A 14,553-nucleotide genomic window follows, 5' to 3' on the forward strand; every position below is an offset into this window, starting at 1 on the left:
GCCTCGCTGCCGCTGCCTCAGTACTACCTATGTTTATGTCGTCTGCACACTTAGCCAGAATGCCCTCAATTCCTTCATCTGGATTGTTAATGTGTAAAGTGAAATTTGTGGTCCCAACACTGACCCTTGCAGAACAGCACTTGTCACCAGCTGCCATTCTGAGAAAGACCCTTTTATCCCCACTCTCTGCTTTCTGCCATACACCCAATCTTCTGTTTATGCTAGCATCTTGCCTCTAACACCATGGGCCCATATTTACTCAGCAGTCTTGTGTATGGCACCTTGTCAAAGGCCTTCTTGCAGTCCAGGTAGATAACATCCATTAGCTCTCCTTGGTCTCACCTGCTCGTTACCATCTAAAAGAATTCTAGCAGATTTGTCAGGCATGACCTCCCCTTGATGAAACCATACTGATTTTGCTCTATTTCACCATACAATTGCAAATATTCAGAAATCTCATCCTTGGTAATGTTCACCAAAATCTTACCCACGACTGAGGTTAGGCTAATCGATCTGTAATTTTACATCTGTTGACTTACTCCCTTTTAAAACAGGGGTCCCACGTTGGTCATTTTCCGGTCCTCTGGGACCCTCCCTGACTCGATCAATTCCGGAAAGATCACCATTTAGACCTCCACTATCTCTTCAGCTATCTCCTTTAGAATTCTGGGGTGTAGTCCCATCAGGTTCAGGTGATTTATCCACTATGAGACATTTCAGTTTTTCGAGCATCTTCTCCTTGGTGATGGCCACCATACTCAGCTCTGCCCCCAACTCTCTCAATATTATTCGTGTTTTCCACTGTGAAGAGTAATGCTAAATTAATTATTCAGTTTCTCAACCTCATTTCCTTGCTCCCCACTACTGTCTCTCCTGCATCATTTTCCAGTGGTCCAATGTCCATTTTTGCCTCTCTTTTGCCCCTTTATATATCTGAAGAAACTCTTAGTATTCCTTATTACTGGCTAGCTTATTCTCATATTTAATATTTTGCCCACTTTTTTTTTGTTGCCCTTTGTTGGTCTTTGCCAGCTTCGCAACCCTCTGGTTTCCCAGTGCCTAGTCAGCCAGGTTTGCCTTATTCTCCCTGTATCACGCTGCTTTTTCCAAAGGAATAGTTTTTGCTGTGTCTCCTGAATTACTCCCAGAAGCCCCTGCCATTGCTCTTCCACTGTCTGCCTTTCCTGCTAGGATCCTCTCCCAGTCGATTCTGCCCAGCTCCTCCCTCATGCCTCTGTTGCCTTTATTTTGCTGGAATACTGTTACCTCTGATTCTATCTTCTTCTCAGTTTGCACAGTAAATTCAAACATATTATGATCAATGTTTCCTAAGGGTTCCTTCACCTTCAGCTCCCTTATCAAGTCTACGTAATTGCACAACACTAAATCCAGTATAGCCTGTTCCCTGTTGAGCCGCACAAAAGCTGCTTCAAAAAGCCGTCTTGTAGACATTCCACAAATTCCTTTACTTGCAAACCGCTACCAACCTGATTTACCCAGTCCACCTGCACATTGAAATCTCCCATTATCACTAGCTTGCTTTTCCTACACAGCTTTTCTATTTTCTGGCACTGCAGCTCCTGACTAGTGTTTGGAGGCGTGTACATAGCTCCAACTTTTTTTTCTACCTTTTGCGATTCCTCAATTCTATCCATAAAGATTCTACACCATTTGACCCTGTTTCATTTCTTACTATTGAATTAATTTAATTTCTTACTTCGAAGGTGACCCAATCCCTTCTACCCACCATGTCATACTGCCAATTTTGATCTGCGTCACAAGCTCATTTAACTTAGATTGGAATGCATGCAGTTTAAGGAATAACACCTTCAGTCGTATGTTAACCATCCCTCTGCTCAAAGGAGGATCAAGATGAAACATGAACCAGGAACCAGATATCTTTGTGTTCCTTGAATCTTGCTGGGTCATTGACCAGCAATTTGTAGTGTGACTGGTATGGCTTGATTAGTTGTCTAACAGAAATGATTGCTTAAATTTACTGAACAAGCTTTGTGGAATAATTGGTGATGAAAGGTTGGATCTTTACATATTTAACAATTTCTTTAGAATACAATAAAGAACAGGAATAGGTGATCATATAAATTGAAGAGTAGTGGATAATGGAAATTTGAAACGGAAGCATAAATAGCTGGAAGGACTCTGCAGACCTGGCAGTATCTGTAGAGAGAAAGCAGAGTTGATGTTTTGTCCACATTGAGCAAAAAGAACATAATATGGGTCTGAGACCTCCTGCCATTTTTATTCCTAAGCTTAGCTTAGTCCAACTATAATATCAAATAACAGAAAAATGAGAAAATAAAAAAATGAAGAATTTTTACCAATCACACAATAAAAAAGAAACAGAAAATCTACCAACACACCACAGTGTCTTTTCTTTTGTTTAGAGGAGGTCGGGTGGGTGTTTTGCAGCAGGAGCAGTGAGAGCAAGGACCAGAGGGCTGCTGCGAAGGTAAGTTTCCTTCTGAAAGGACATCCCCCTCGAGTCAGTGGCCTCCATTTTGCAGCAGGAGTGGTCAAATTGTGCTTTGGGAAGGTGAGTAAACTGATATATTTGGGCAGCGCCTGAAGCCTCTTCTAACCAAAAAAACAAGACTGTGGTTTGTTGATAAGGTAAAGTTTTTCTTTTTTTATCATGTAATTGGTAAAAGTTTCGCCTTTTCTTTCATTTATCTGTTATTTGATATTATAGTTGGACTAAGTTAAGCTTAAGAGTAAAAATGGCAGGAGATCTCAGACCCATGTTATGCTCTTCATGCTCAATGTGGGAGCTCAGGGATATGGCTGATGTCCCTGGCTCCTTCACGTGCAGCAAGTGTGTCCAGCTCTTGTTAAACCACATGGCAACTCTGGAGCTGCAGATGGACTCAATTTGGATAGCACGTTTAGTGAATTGGTCACACTGCAGATTAGGATTGCAGAGGGAGAAAGGGACTGGGTGACCAAAAGGCAGAGAGAGTGCAGGAAGGCAGTCCAGGTGTCCCTGCGGTTATCTCCCTCCAAAACAGCTATACCATTTTGGCTACTGTAAGGGGAGATGGCTCACCAGGGGAAGGCAGCAGTAGCCAGGTTCATGGCACCGTGGCTGGCTCTGCTGTAAAGAATGGAAGGGCCATAGTTGTAGGGGATTCAATAGTAAGGGGAGTAGATTGGCAGTTGTGTGGTTGAAAATGAGACTCCTGAATGGTATGTTGCCTCCCAGGTGCACGGGTCAGGGATGTCTCGGATCAGCTGCAGAATATTCTGAAAGGGAAGGTGAACAGCCAGCTGTCGTGGTTCAAATAGACACCAGTGACATAGGTGAAAAACGGGATGACTTCATACAAGCAGAATTTACAGTTAGGAGCCAAGTTATAAAAAGTAAGACCTCAGGTGGTAATCTCAGGATTGCTACCAGTGCCACATGCTAGTAAGAGTAGAAATGAAAAAGTAGGCAGTATGAATGCATGTCTTGAGACATGGTGGAGGAGGGAGGGGTTCACATTTTTGGGACATTAGGATCGCTTCTGGGGGAGGTGGGACGATTACAACTTGGATGGTCTATACCTAGGCCGGATGGAATTAGTATCCTAAAGGGGGTGCTTTTGCTAACACTGTTGGGGAGGTTTAAGCTAATGTGGCAGGGGGATGGGAATCAAGTGAAGAGATTAGTGGACAGTAAGGACGTCATAAGTAAAGCCTATAAAGTCAGTGTGACTAAGGGCAAGAGTAGACAGGGAGCAGATGATGAACTCCAAGTGACAGGTGGTCTGAGGTATATTTGTTTTAATGCAAGAGGTGTAGTAGGTAAGGCAGATTAATTTAGGGCTTGAATTAGTACCTGGGGGTGTGGTGATATTGCTTTTACTGAGACTTGGTCGAGGGAAGGGCATGATTGGCAATTAAATATCCCAGGATGTAAATGCTTCAGTCAGGATAGGGAGGAAAAAGGGGCGGAGGAGTTGCGTTACTGATCAAAGTGGATATCACAGCTGTGCTGGAGGAGGGCAATATGGGCAGAGCTCAGAAATTGGAAGGGTGCAGTAACAATTTTGAGGCTGTACTACAGTCCTCCCAATAGCAAGCGTGAGATAAAAGTACAAATATCTAAAAAGATTATGCAAAGGTGCAGAAGCAACAAGGTGGTGGTAGGAGACTTTAATTTTCCCAACATTGACTGGGATTCACTTAATGTTAGAGGTCTGGATGGAGCAGAATGTGTAAGGAGCATCCAGGAAGGGTTTATAGAGCAGTATGTAAATAATTCAACTCTGGAAGTGGCCATACTGGATCTAATGTTGGGGAATGATCCTGCCAGGTGTTTGAAGTTCAGTAGGGGATTACTTTGGCAATAATATCACAATTCTGTAAGTTTTAGAATACTCATGGACAAAGATGAGAGTGGTTCTAAAGGAAGAGTGCTAAATTGGGGGAAGGCCAACTATTGCCAAATTTGGCAGAGCTGGGGAATGTGGATAGGGATCAGCCATTTGAAGGTAATCCACATTTGATATGTGGATGGCTTTTACAGAGAGGTTGATCAGAGTGCAGGGCAGACATGTCCCTTTGAAAACGAAGGATAGAAATGGCAAGATTAGGGAACCATGGATGCCAGGTGAAATTGCAAGAGTAGCTAAGAGGAAAAAGGAAGCGTACATAAGGTCAAGGTGACTGTAAACAGACAAAGCTTTGGATGAATATGTGGAAAGTAGGACCGATCTGAAACAGGAAACTAAGAGGGTGAAAAGGGGTCATGAAATATCTTTAGCAAACAAGGTTAAGGAAAATCCCAAAGTCTCTTATTCATAGCGAGTTTTGAGAAGATTTGTAGCTCAGGTTGAGGTTTTGGATATAGGTTTGCTCGCTGAGCTGAAAGGTTCATTTCCACAGGAAATTATATTACCAACCCAAAGAAACCCAAACATATAAATAGAAACCAGGAATTTTCAGCATTGTTTCGCATGAGGTCCACTGAAGATGTTACCTAGTAAGATAACGAAACGTCTGGAAATGAATCTCATATTCATATATATGGAGCAAGAAGGTAGCGAGAGAAAGGGTTGGCCCACTCAAGGACAAAGGAGGGCAATTATGTGTGGAGTCAGAAAATGGGTGACATTCTTAATGAATACTTTACATCGGTATTCACAGAGGAGAGAGACATGACGGATGTTGAGGTTAGGGATAAATATTTGATTACTCGAGGTCAAGCAGTATAAGGAGGGAGAAAGTATGGGTATTCTAAAACACATTGTGGACAAGACCCTAGGTGTGGATGGGATCTATCCTATGTTATTGAGGGAAGTGAGAGAGGAAATAGCTGGGGCCTGAACAGATATCTTTGCAGCATCCTTGAACACGGGTGAGATCCCAGAGGACTGGAGAAATGCCATTGTTGTCCCCTTGTTTAAGAAGGGTAGCAAGGATAATCCAGGGAGTTGCAGACTGGAGAGTTTGTCAATTGCAGTGAAGCTGTTACAGAAGTTGCTTAGCGATACGATCTATTTACATTTGGAACAAAATCACCTTAGTAATAGGCGATGTGGTTTTGTGCAGAGAAGGTATGTCTTATCAACTTAATAGAATTCTTTAAGGAAGTGACAAAGTTGATTGATGAGGGAAGGGCTGGAGATGTCATGTAGAATCATAGAATGCCTACAGTGTGGAAACAAGCCCTTCAGCCCAACAAGTCTACATCGATCCTCCGAAGAGTAACCCACCCAGATCCATTCCTGTATTACTCTAGATTTACCTCAGGCTAATGCACCTAACCTACACTTCTCTAAACAGTATGGGCAATGCAGCATGGCTAAGTCACCTAACCTTCCCATATTTGGTTTATGGGAGGGACCAAGAGGAAACCCATGCAGACACTGGGCCAATGTCTTTGCTGAGTTTGCACAGTCGCCCAAGGCAGGAATCGAACCCAGGTCCCTGGCGTTGAGGCAGCAATGCAAACCATTGAGTGACAGTACATTGACTTCAGAAAGGCGTTTGAGGTTCCACATGTAGGCTGATTGAGAAAGTGAAGTCACATGGGATCAAGGGTGTACTAGCTAGATGGGTAGCGAACTGGCTGGGCAGCAGGAGACTGTAGTAGTGGAAGTGAGTTTCACAAAATGAAGAACTGTGACAAGTGGTGTTCTACCGGGATCTATGTTGGGGCCACTGTTGTTTGTGATGTGCATAAATGATCTGGAGGAAGGTATAGATCATCTGATTAGCAAGTTTGCAGATGGCGCCAAGATTGGTGGCGTAGCAGATAGTGAAGGGGACTGTCAGAGAATACAGCAGAATTTAGATACGTTGGTGAGTTGGGCAGAGAAATGGCAGATGGAGTTCAATCTGGGCAAATGCGCCATGATGCATTTTGGAAGATCCAATTCAAGAGCAAACCGTACGGTAAATGGAAAAGCCCTGGGGAAAGTTGATGTACAAAGAGGTCTGGGTGCTCAGGTCCATTGTACCCTGAAGATGGCAATGCAGATCTATATTGTTCAAAAGGGCACACTGCATTGGACAGGATATTGAGTACCAGAGTTGACCGGTCATGTGGCCTTTTCAGCTGTAACATTTGGAAGACTGCATACAGTTCTGGTCGCCACATTGCCAAAAGGATGTGGATGCTTTGGAGACTGTGTGCAGGGGAGGCTCACTAGGATGTTGCCTGGTATGAAGGGTGCTAGCTATAAAGAGGTTGAGTAGATGACGATTATTTTCATTCGAAAGACTGAGGTTGAGGGGGCACCTGGCTGAGGTCTACAAAATCATGAGAGGTGTAGACAGGGTGGATAGTAAGCTTTTTCCCCAGCATGGGGGACTCAGTTATGAAGGGTCACGGATTTAAGATGAGAGGGTAAAAGTTTAATGGAGATGTGCATGGAAAATTCTTTACGCAGAGGGTGGTGGGTGCCTGGAATGCTTTGCCAGCGAAGGTGGTAGAGACGGGCACGATAGCGTCATTTAAGATCTATCTAAATAGATACATGAATGAACAGGGCTTAGAGGGATTCAGATCCTTAGAAAATAGGTGACAAGTTTAGATTGATGATCTGGATCAGTGCAGACTTTGAGGGCTCAAGGGCCTCTTCCTGTGCTATAATTTTCTTTGTTATTTGTTCTTTTGAGTCCAGTGATCCTTGCTCAGAATTAGTGGGGATAATCCTTTGCTCAGGAGGTTCTGACATAGTAAGTCAAGGACAGTCCAATCCAGCTAAATACCTAAACCGTTCTGAAGAAGGGTCTGTGGACCCAGAATGTTAACTCTGCTTTCTGTCTACAGATGCTGCCAAACCTGCTGATCTTCTCAACTGATTATCATAGATGCAGCCTAGATTACACAAACTGGTTTGCAAAGCACAATCTTTAATATCTGAACTCTGGCGCACACTTCATATCTCTATGTTGGTCCAAGTTTTTTTTTCTCCAGAAGGGGTTGACATTTAGCATAATAACTTTTGAATGCTATGTTGGCTCAAGATTCCCATTCTGGTTCAGATAATTTCTCCTGTAAGTTGATTTTCTTAGCCCTTGTCTTCAATAAAGAAAACCTTGACTAGCATATTTATTATGATTGTTTATGTTGTGTAGAGCTCGATGGTTTAACACCACCAGCATTGAGGACACTGAGTATATATGTGGTTTTAAAAATACATTGAGTGCCTTGGTATGTATTGTTCTTGATTATAAATTCCATCCTCAAAATAATCAAAACACGTATGACTGCTTGTACCTTGCAATGGAATTAACAAGCATCAGTTCTGATTTTTTTTGACAGCTGAACCTCTAGAAAGGTTGTGGGTACTGAAAGGCAAGAAGTACAATTGACTTGAATGATATGAGTGAGAAGTGCATTTGATAGTTTGACCATTTAGCTGACCAGATCAGAATGGGTTAAAGTTGTGGCCAAAGCAAATGAGATGCTGCTTTACATAAAAATTGATGTGTTTGTTTGGGAACGAAATGTTCTGTCTTAGAACATTTGGCAAAAAAAGGAATTTTTCTTAACTTTTCATTAATTTATGACAGCATTGCATCAAACTGTACAATTTAAAAAGGCCAACGACAATTTAATGACAATGTCCATATGGTTGCTAGCACCACTTTCTGAATGCTAAATTATTAACTGGTTCTAAAATTGACAAAGTTTATGTTGTTAAAAATCTTTGTCCTTGAAAAGACATTGGTCTGTGAGGTTTGAAACCAGTACTGTTCTTGAATTATGATCAATTCTGGCATGCCATATTTATCATCTGTCCTCTATTCCCTGTGGCGATGGTGGGCCTAATTTGTGAACAGTTACCGTTCTTGTAGTAAAGGTTTTCCCCACAGTGGAATTGGATTTGGAGTTCCAGCATCACCATACATATTCACTTCAGGATGGTGTGATTTAAAGTTCATTATATTCCCACATCATCTGCACTGGTGGTGTCCTGATGGGAGAGACCTTAAAGGAAGTGAAGTACTATCCAAATAATCTTTAGTGTCTTGTTCAATATATTGGATATAATTAGTGGCAGAGCTGCAGATGGGAAGAGTGCTTATGATTAATATAAGCATTTCATCAGTGTGCCGAAAGTTTTAGTGGAAGTGGGTGAATACCTTCTCCCTTTACCAATGTGGATGAATAAGTGCTGTGAGTTTGCATCCTTGGCAGTCTATACCAATTAGGGTGCAATCTGCATGGATACCACTGCACGTTGCAAATCACTAGCTGTTATTTATCTGTTGACATAATATGCCACATTTGTCTGTTGTGTACCTTTGCACATATACTACAATATATCCTCAACCACTCGTAACATGTCTTCCAACTTTGCCAAGATTGCACCCCTCTCTGTTCCATTGCACTTTGCCTTGAAGGATCTGTAGCTTTTCAAGTGGCTGAAATTCTGAACTTTTCTTTGTATGTTACTATTTGAAGTTCTTTATGCTCTTGCACTTTCAAGTACCTCTTCGTTTTTTCTTATCACCTGTACAGATTATGCTCATTTAACAATTCCTTAACTAATGTTTTTTTATTTTAATTTTTTAATGTTCTGTCTCGTCAATCGCTGTTTCTTTATAAAGTTCTGATTGCATAATGATGTGATCAGGTGATGGTGCACAACAGAAATGCCCAGGAAGTAGTGGTATGGTGCCTGCTGCTATGAAGGGACTGAGGGACACAATTAACATGTCAATTATAGGTTTGAATTTCTGCCTTTGATTTATGTGTATGTTATTGAAGTAAGTTATGTACCTGCTTAGTCTGGTATTCCAAACTGTGTTAAATTTTCCAAGTAGGAGTACATTCCAAGGTACCTAACTCTTAGTTTTCACATCGATTCCTGTGTGAGCCCCCATGTCTCACTTAATTCTTTTGCTTGAAGTAGTGTTTTACATGAATGAAACCATAATTCTAAGTAGGACTACTCATATGTGGAAATTTTAGCTTGTTAAAACATCTTGAGGAGAGAATCCTGTATTGCTCCATTATAGATACCAACAACACTAGCCAGCAAAAGGTAGTTTCTCATAGTCAGCGTGAGAAGCTAGGTTCCAAGTTAAGAAGGAATTCTAACATTTACAGTCAGCATTGCTACTTGTACCATGTGCAAATCAGCACAGTGAATCAGATTAAACAGATGACCACATTGGTCAAAGACAGGTGGAAGTGGGTTCCAGTTTGTGGCACTAATACTGGGAGCAAGTGGGATCTGTATCATTGGGATGAATTTCACTTTTATCATGTTAGAGGTTGTGTTCTTGCACTTGCATAACGAGAGGATTAGAGAGGATTTTAAACTAAGTAGTTGGGGGAAGAGATTAAGTTCTGGAAGATGTTCAACATCCAAAAGAAAGTAGTAGGCTGAAGAGAGAGGTTTCAGTGTAGAACAGAATAATCAGACTGATAGATTTGTACTCACTGACTGACTAAGAGTGAACCAACAGATAAGACTAGAATTTCCAGAGTGAAAAGCTGAATAAAAGGTTCTATATCTGAATGCATATAGCATCCGAAATCACAGGAAAATGGGAAAAGATGGAGCGATACCTCTGTTAGTTAATGACTGTGTTGACATAATAGAGATTGATGATTTAAGTTTAGGAAACCAAGATGTAGAAAACATTTGAGTAGAAGTTAATGATGAAGGTAAAAGATCACTTACGGGCATGATGTACAGGACCTGTAACAGTAGCCACTCAACATGGTGGAGCATAAGGGAAGAAATAATGAACTTGTCAGAAAGGCATTGTGATAATCAGGAAAGATTTTAATCTCCGTATAAACTTGTGATATCAAATGGGCAAACATAGTCGAGTTGAGATCAGAGATTATTTATAAGATGGTTTCTTAGAATCGCATGTCTTTGAGTTGACCAGAGAGAAGGCTATACTGGATTTAGTATTGTACAATGACAGAATAAATTAATAACCTCATTGTGAAGGCACCCCAGGCACCAGTGAGTGCATAATGATTGGATTTTATTTTCAATTTGAGGGAGAGAGGAGTGACTCTGAGATGAGTAACTTTTTCAAATTTATACCAAGGAAATTTTAAAAGAATATGAAAGCAGAGCTGGCTGAAGTGAATTGTCAAATTATGTCATAGGATAGATCAAGAGTGGCACAGTGGAAGATATTTAAGGGGGGTTTTTGAAAACATTTGGTAGATACATTAGAGTGAGCAAAGTTCCTTGGGATGGCCCTGGTTAACTAGATATGTCATTGCAAAACATAAATGAGAAAACATAATTGTGCTAAGGTAAAGGATGTCAATAAAATTTACAGGATGAAAAATTAGCAGAAGAGAAAGCTAACCAGGGATATTAAAACAGATGGTATGAGTTTCTATAAATATTTAAAGCGGAATAGAGTCAACAAAATGAGCATTGAGAATTAATAAAGGAAAATAAGGAGATGACCGATGAACAGGTTTTTGCTTCAGTGTTCAGCGCAGAGTCACAAGTGTGCTGTGGAATGGTCAGGAAGCAGCATCACTTGATCACCTGACACCAGGTACCCATACTGTGGGGCACAGTTTCCAGCATTTGTTTGGTGAATAGTTCCGTCATGTAGTGTGTGTGTGCACCATTTCCTATCATCTGATTCAAGCACAGTTCTGCTAAGTCTGTCAACTTTGCCTTTTGTTAGGCTGAGCTAATTGGATTGCACACCATTGCTGCAGGTCTTCAGGGTTGTGCTGGAGTGGAGTTGAGAACATAATGAGTGAGGGAACAGCAGTGCACACAGCTGGCCATTTGTTGGAGCCATGTCGAGAGGAGGGAGGTTCAGAATGGTGGGGACAGGGATGGTGGAGTTCTGCTGTCAGCTGCACAGTGACCTCTTCAAGGTGTGTTTTGAGAGGTGGGTAGATTGGAATGAGAAGGCCAGGTATGGGGGAACCTCACCAATCACTGACTCCTTTCCTCATATGCTCAAATATCACATTTAAAATGTTGATCAATTTAGCTCAAAAAAAGTGGATGTACTATGAAATTCTAGCTCATTGAAGTGTGCTTTGATCTTAGAGTTCGTGGGCCACTGTGATATTCTCATACCTAGAATTTGGAGGTTGGCGTGTTAGCAAACATTGGACAGGCTAGGCTTTTATCTGCTGGAGTTTAGAAGTGTAAGGGGTGACATCATTGAAACATTACATCCTAAAGAATCTTGGAGTTTTCTTTATTTATTCAGTGTTGGTGTTGCTGGCTGAGCCAGTATTTATTGTTCATCCCTAATTGCCCTTGAAGGTGGTGAACTGCCACATTAAACTGTAGCAGTTGATATTGTGTAGGGAAATCTGCAATGTGTTTAGAGAAGGTAGGTATGAACTGAATGTTGTAAAAACATTGACTGCAGATGCTGGAAACCAGATTCTGGATTAGTGGTGCTGGAAGAGCACAGCAGTTCAGGCAGCATCCAAGGAGCAGCGAAATCGACGTTTCGGGCAAAAGCCCATCGTCAGGAATAAAGGCAGTGAGCCTGAGGCGTGGAGAAATAAGCTAGAGGAGGGTGGGGGTGGGGAGCAAGTAGCAGAGTAAAATGGGTGAGTGGGGGAGGGGATGAAGGTGATAGGTCAGGGAGGAGAGGGTGGAGTGGATAGGTGGAAAAGGAGATAGGCAGGTAGGACAAGTCCGGACAAGTCATGGGGACAGTGCTAAGCTGGAAGTTTGGAACTAGGGTGAAGTGGGGCAAGGGGAAATGAGGAAACTGTTGAAATCCACATTGATGCCCTGGGGTTGAAGTGTTCCGAGGCGGAAGATGAGGCATTTTTCCTCCCGGTGTCTGGTGGCGAGGGAGCGGCGATGAAGGAGGCCCAGGACCTCCATGTCCTCGGCAGAGTGGGAGGGGGAGTTGAAATGTTGGGCCACGGAGCGGTGTGGTTGATTAGTGCGGGTGTCCCAGAGATGTTCCCGAAAACGCTCTGCTCGGAGACGCCCAGTCTCCCCAATGTAGAGGAGACCCCATCGGGAGCAACGGATACAATAAATGATATTAGTGGATGTGCAAGTAAAACTTTGGATGTGGAAGGCTCCTTTAGGGCCTTGGATGGAGGTGAGGGAGGTGGTGTGGGTGCAGGTTTTACAGTTTCTGCGGTGGCAGGGGAAAGTGCCAGGATGGGAGGGTGGGTTGTAGGAGGGCGTGGACCTGACCAGGTCGTCACAGAGGGAACGGTCTTTGCGGAAGGTGGAAAGGGGTGGGGAGGGAAATATATCCCTGGTGGTGGGGTCTTTTTGGAGGTTGCGGAAATGTCGGCGGATGATTTGGTTTATGCGAAGGTTGGTAGGGTGGAAGGTTAGCACCAGGGGTGTTCTGTCCTTGTTACGGTTGGAGGGGTGGGGTCTGAGGGCAGAGGTGTGGGATGTGGACGAGATGCGTTGGAGGGCATCTTTAACCAAATGGGAAGGGAAATTGCGGTCTCTAAAGAAGGAGGCCATCTGGTGTGTTCTGTGGTGGAACTGGTCCTCCTGGGAGCAGATATGGTGGAGGCGGAGGAATTGGGAATACGGGATGGCATTTTTGCAAGAGGTAGGGTGGGAAGAGGTGTAATCCAGGTAGCTGTGGGAGTCGGTGGGTTTGTAAAAAATGTCAGTGTCAGGTCGGTCGTCATTAATGGAGATGGAGAGGTCCAGGAAGGGGAGGGAGGTGTCACAGATGGTCCAGGTAAATTTAAGGTCAGGGTGGAATGTGTTGGTGAAGTTGATGAATTGCTCAACCTCCTTGTGGGAGCACGAGGTGGCGCCAATGCAGTCGTCAATGTAGCGGAGGAAGAGGTGGGGAGTGGTGCCGGTGTAATTACGGAAGATCAACTGCTCTACGTAGCCAACAAAGAGATAGGCATAGCTGGGGCCCATACGTGTGCCCATGGCTCCTCCCACTTCCTCCAGACCAAAGGGGGATTCAAAGGAGAAATTGTTAAGGGTGAGGACCAGTTCGGCCAAACGAATGAGTATCGGTGGAAGGGTACTGTTGGGGATGTCTGGAGAGGAAAAAAACGGAGGGCTTGGAGGCTCTGGTCATGGCGGATGGAGGTGTAGAGGGATTGGATATCCATGGTGAAGATGAGGCGTTGGGGGCCGGGGAAACGGAGGTCTTGGAGGAGGTGGAGGGCGTGGGTAGTGTCTTGAACGTATGTGGGGAGTTCCTGGAATAGGGGGGGGATAGGTAGAGATGAGTTCAGTGGGGCAGGATCATGCTGCGACAATGGGTTGGCCAGGGTGGTCAGGCTTGTGGATCTTGGGAAGGAGGTAGAACCGGGCAGATTACACCTCTTCCCACCCTACCTCTTGCAAAAATGCCATCCCATATTCCCAATTCCTCCGCCTCCTCCATATCTGCTCCCAGGAGGACCAGTTCCACCACAGAACACACCAGACGGCCGCCTTCTTTAGAGACTGCAATTTCCCTTCCCACGTGGTTAAAGATGCCCTCCAACGCATCTCGTCCATATCCCACACCTCCACCCTCAGACCCTGCCTCTCCAACCGTAACAAGGACAAAACGCCCCTGGTCCTCACCTTCCACCCTACCAACCTTCGCATAAATCAAATCATCTGCCGACATTTTCGCCACCTCCAAAAAGACCCCATCACCAGGGATATATTTCCCTCCTCACCCCTTTCCGCCTTCCGCAAAGACCATTCCCTCTGTGACTACCTGGTCAGGTCCACGCCCCCTTACAGTCCACCCTCCCATTCTGGCACTTTCCCCTGCCACTGCAGGAACTGTAAAACCTGCGCCCACACCACCTCCCTCACCTCCATCCAAGGCCCTAAAGGAGCCTTCCACATCCATCAAAGTTTTACCTGCACATCCACTAATATCATTTATTGTATCCGTTGCTCCCGATGCGGTCTCCTCTACATTGGGGAGACTGGGCACTTCCTAGAAGAGCGCTTAGGGAACATCTCTGGGACACCCACACTAATCAACCACACCGCCCCGTGGCCCAACATTTCAACTCCCCTTCCCAGTCTGCTGAGGACATGGAGGTCCTGGGTCTCCTTCACCGCCGCTCCCTCACCACCAGACGCCTAGAGGAAGAATGCCTCATTTTCCGCCTCGGAACAC

The 14,553-nt window shown here is 43.9% G+C and overlaps 1 protein-coding gene across 2 annotated transcripts in view; it reads left to right on the top strand.

Moving 5' to 3' along the window:
• The window catches only part of LOC122549258 (septin-7), a 120,050-nt gene that overhangs the window by 68,046 nt on the left and 37,451 nt on the right, over positions 1 to 14,553 (top strand). The window lies entirely within an intron of this gene.

Source organism: Chiloscyllium plagiosum, unplaced genomic scaffold (assembly GCF_037043375.1).
Source record: "Chiloscyllium plagiosum isolate Xiang-an unplaced genomic scaffold, Cpla_swu_hap1 HiC_scaffold_4, whole genome shotgun sequence".
In the NCBI taxonomy this organism is placed as follows: domain Eukaryota; kingdom Metazoa; phylum Chordata; class Chondrichthyes; order Orectolobiformes; family Hemiscylliidae; genus Chiloscyllium; species Chiloscyllium plagiosum.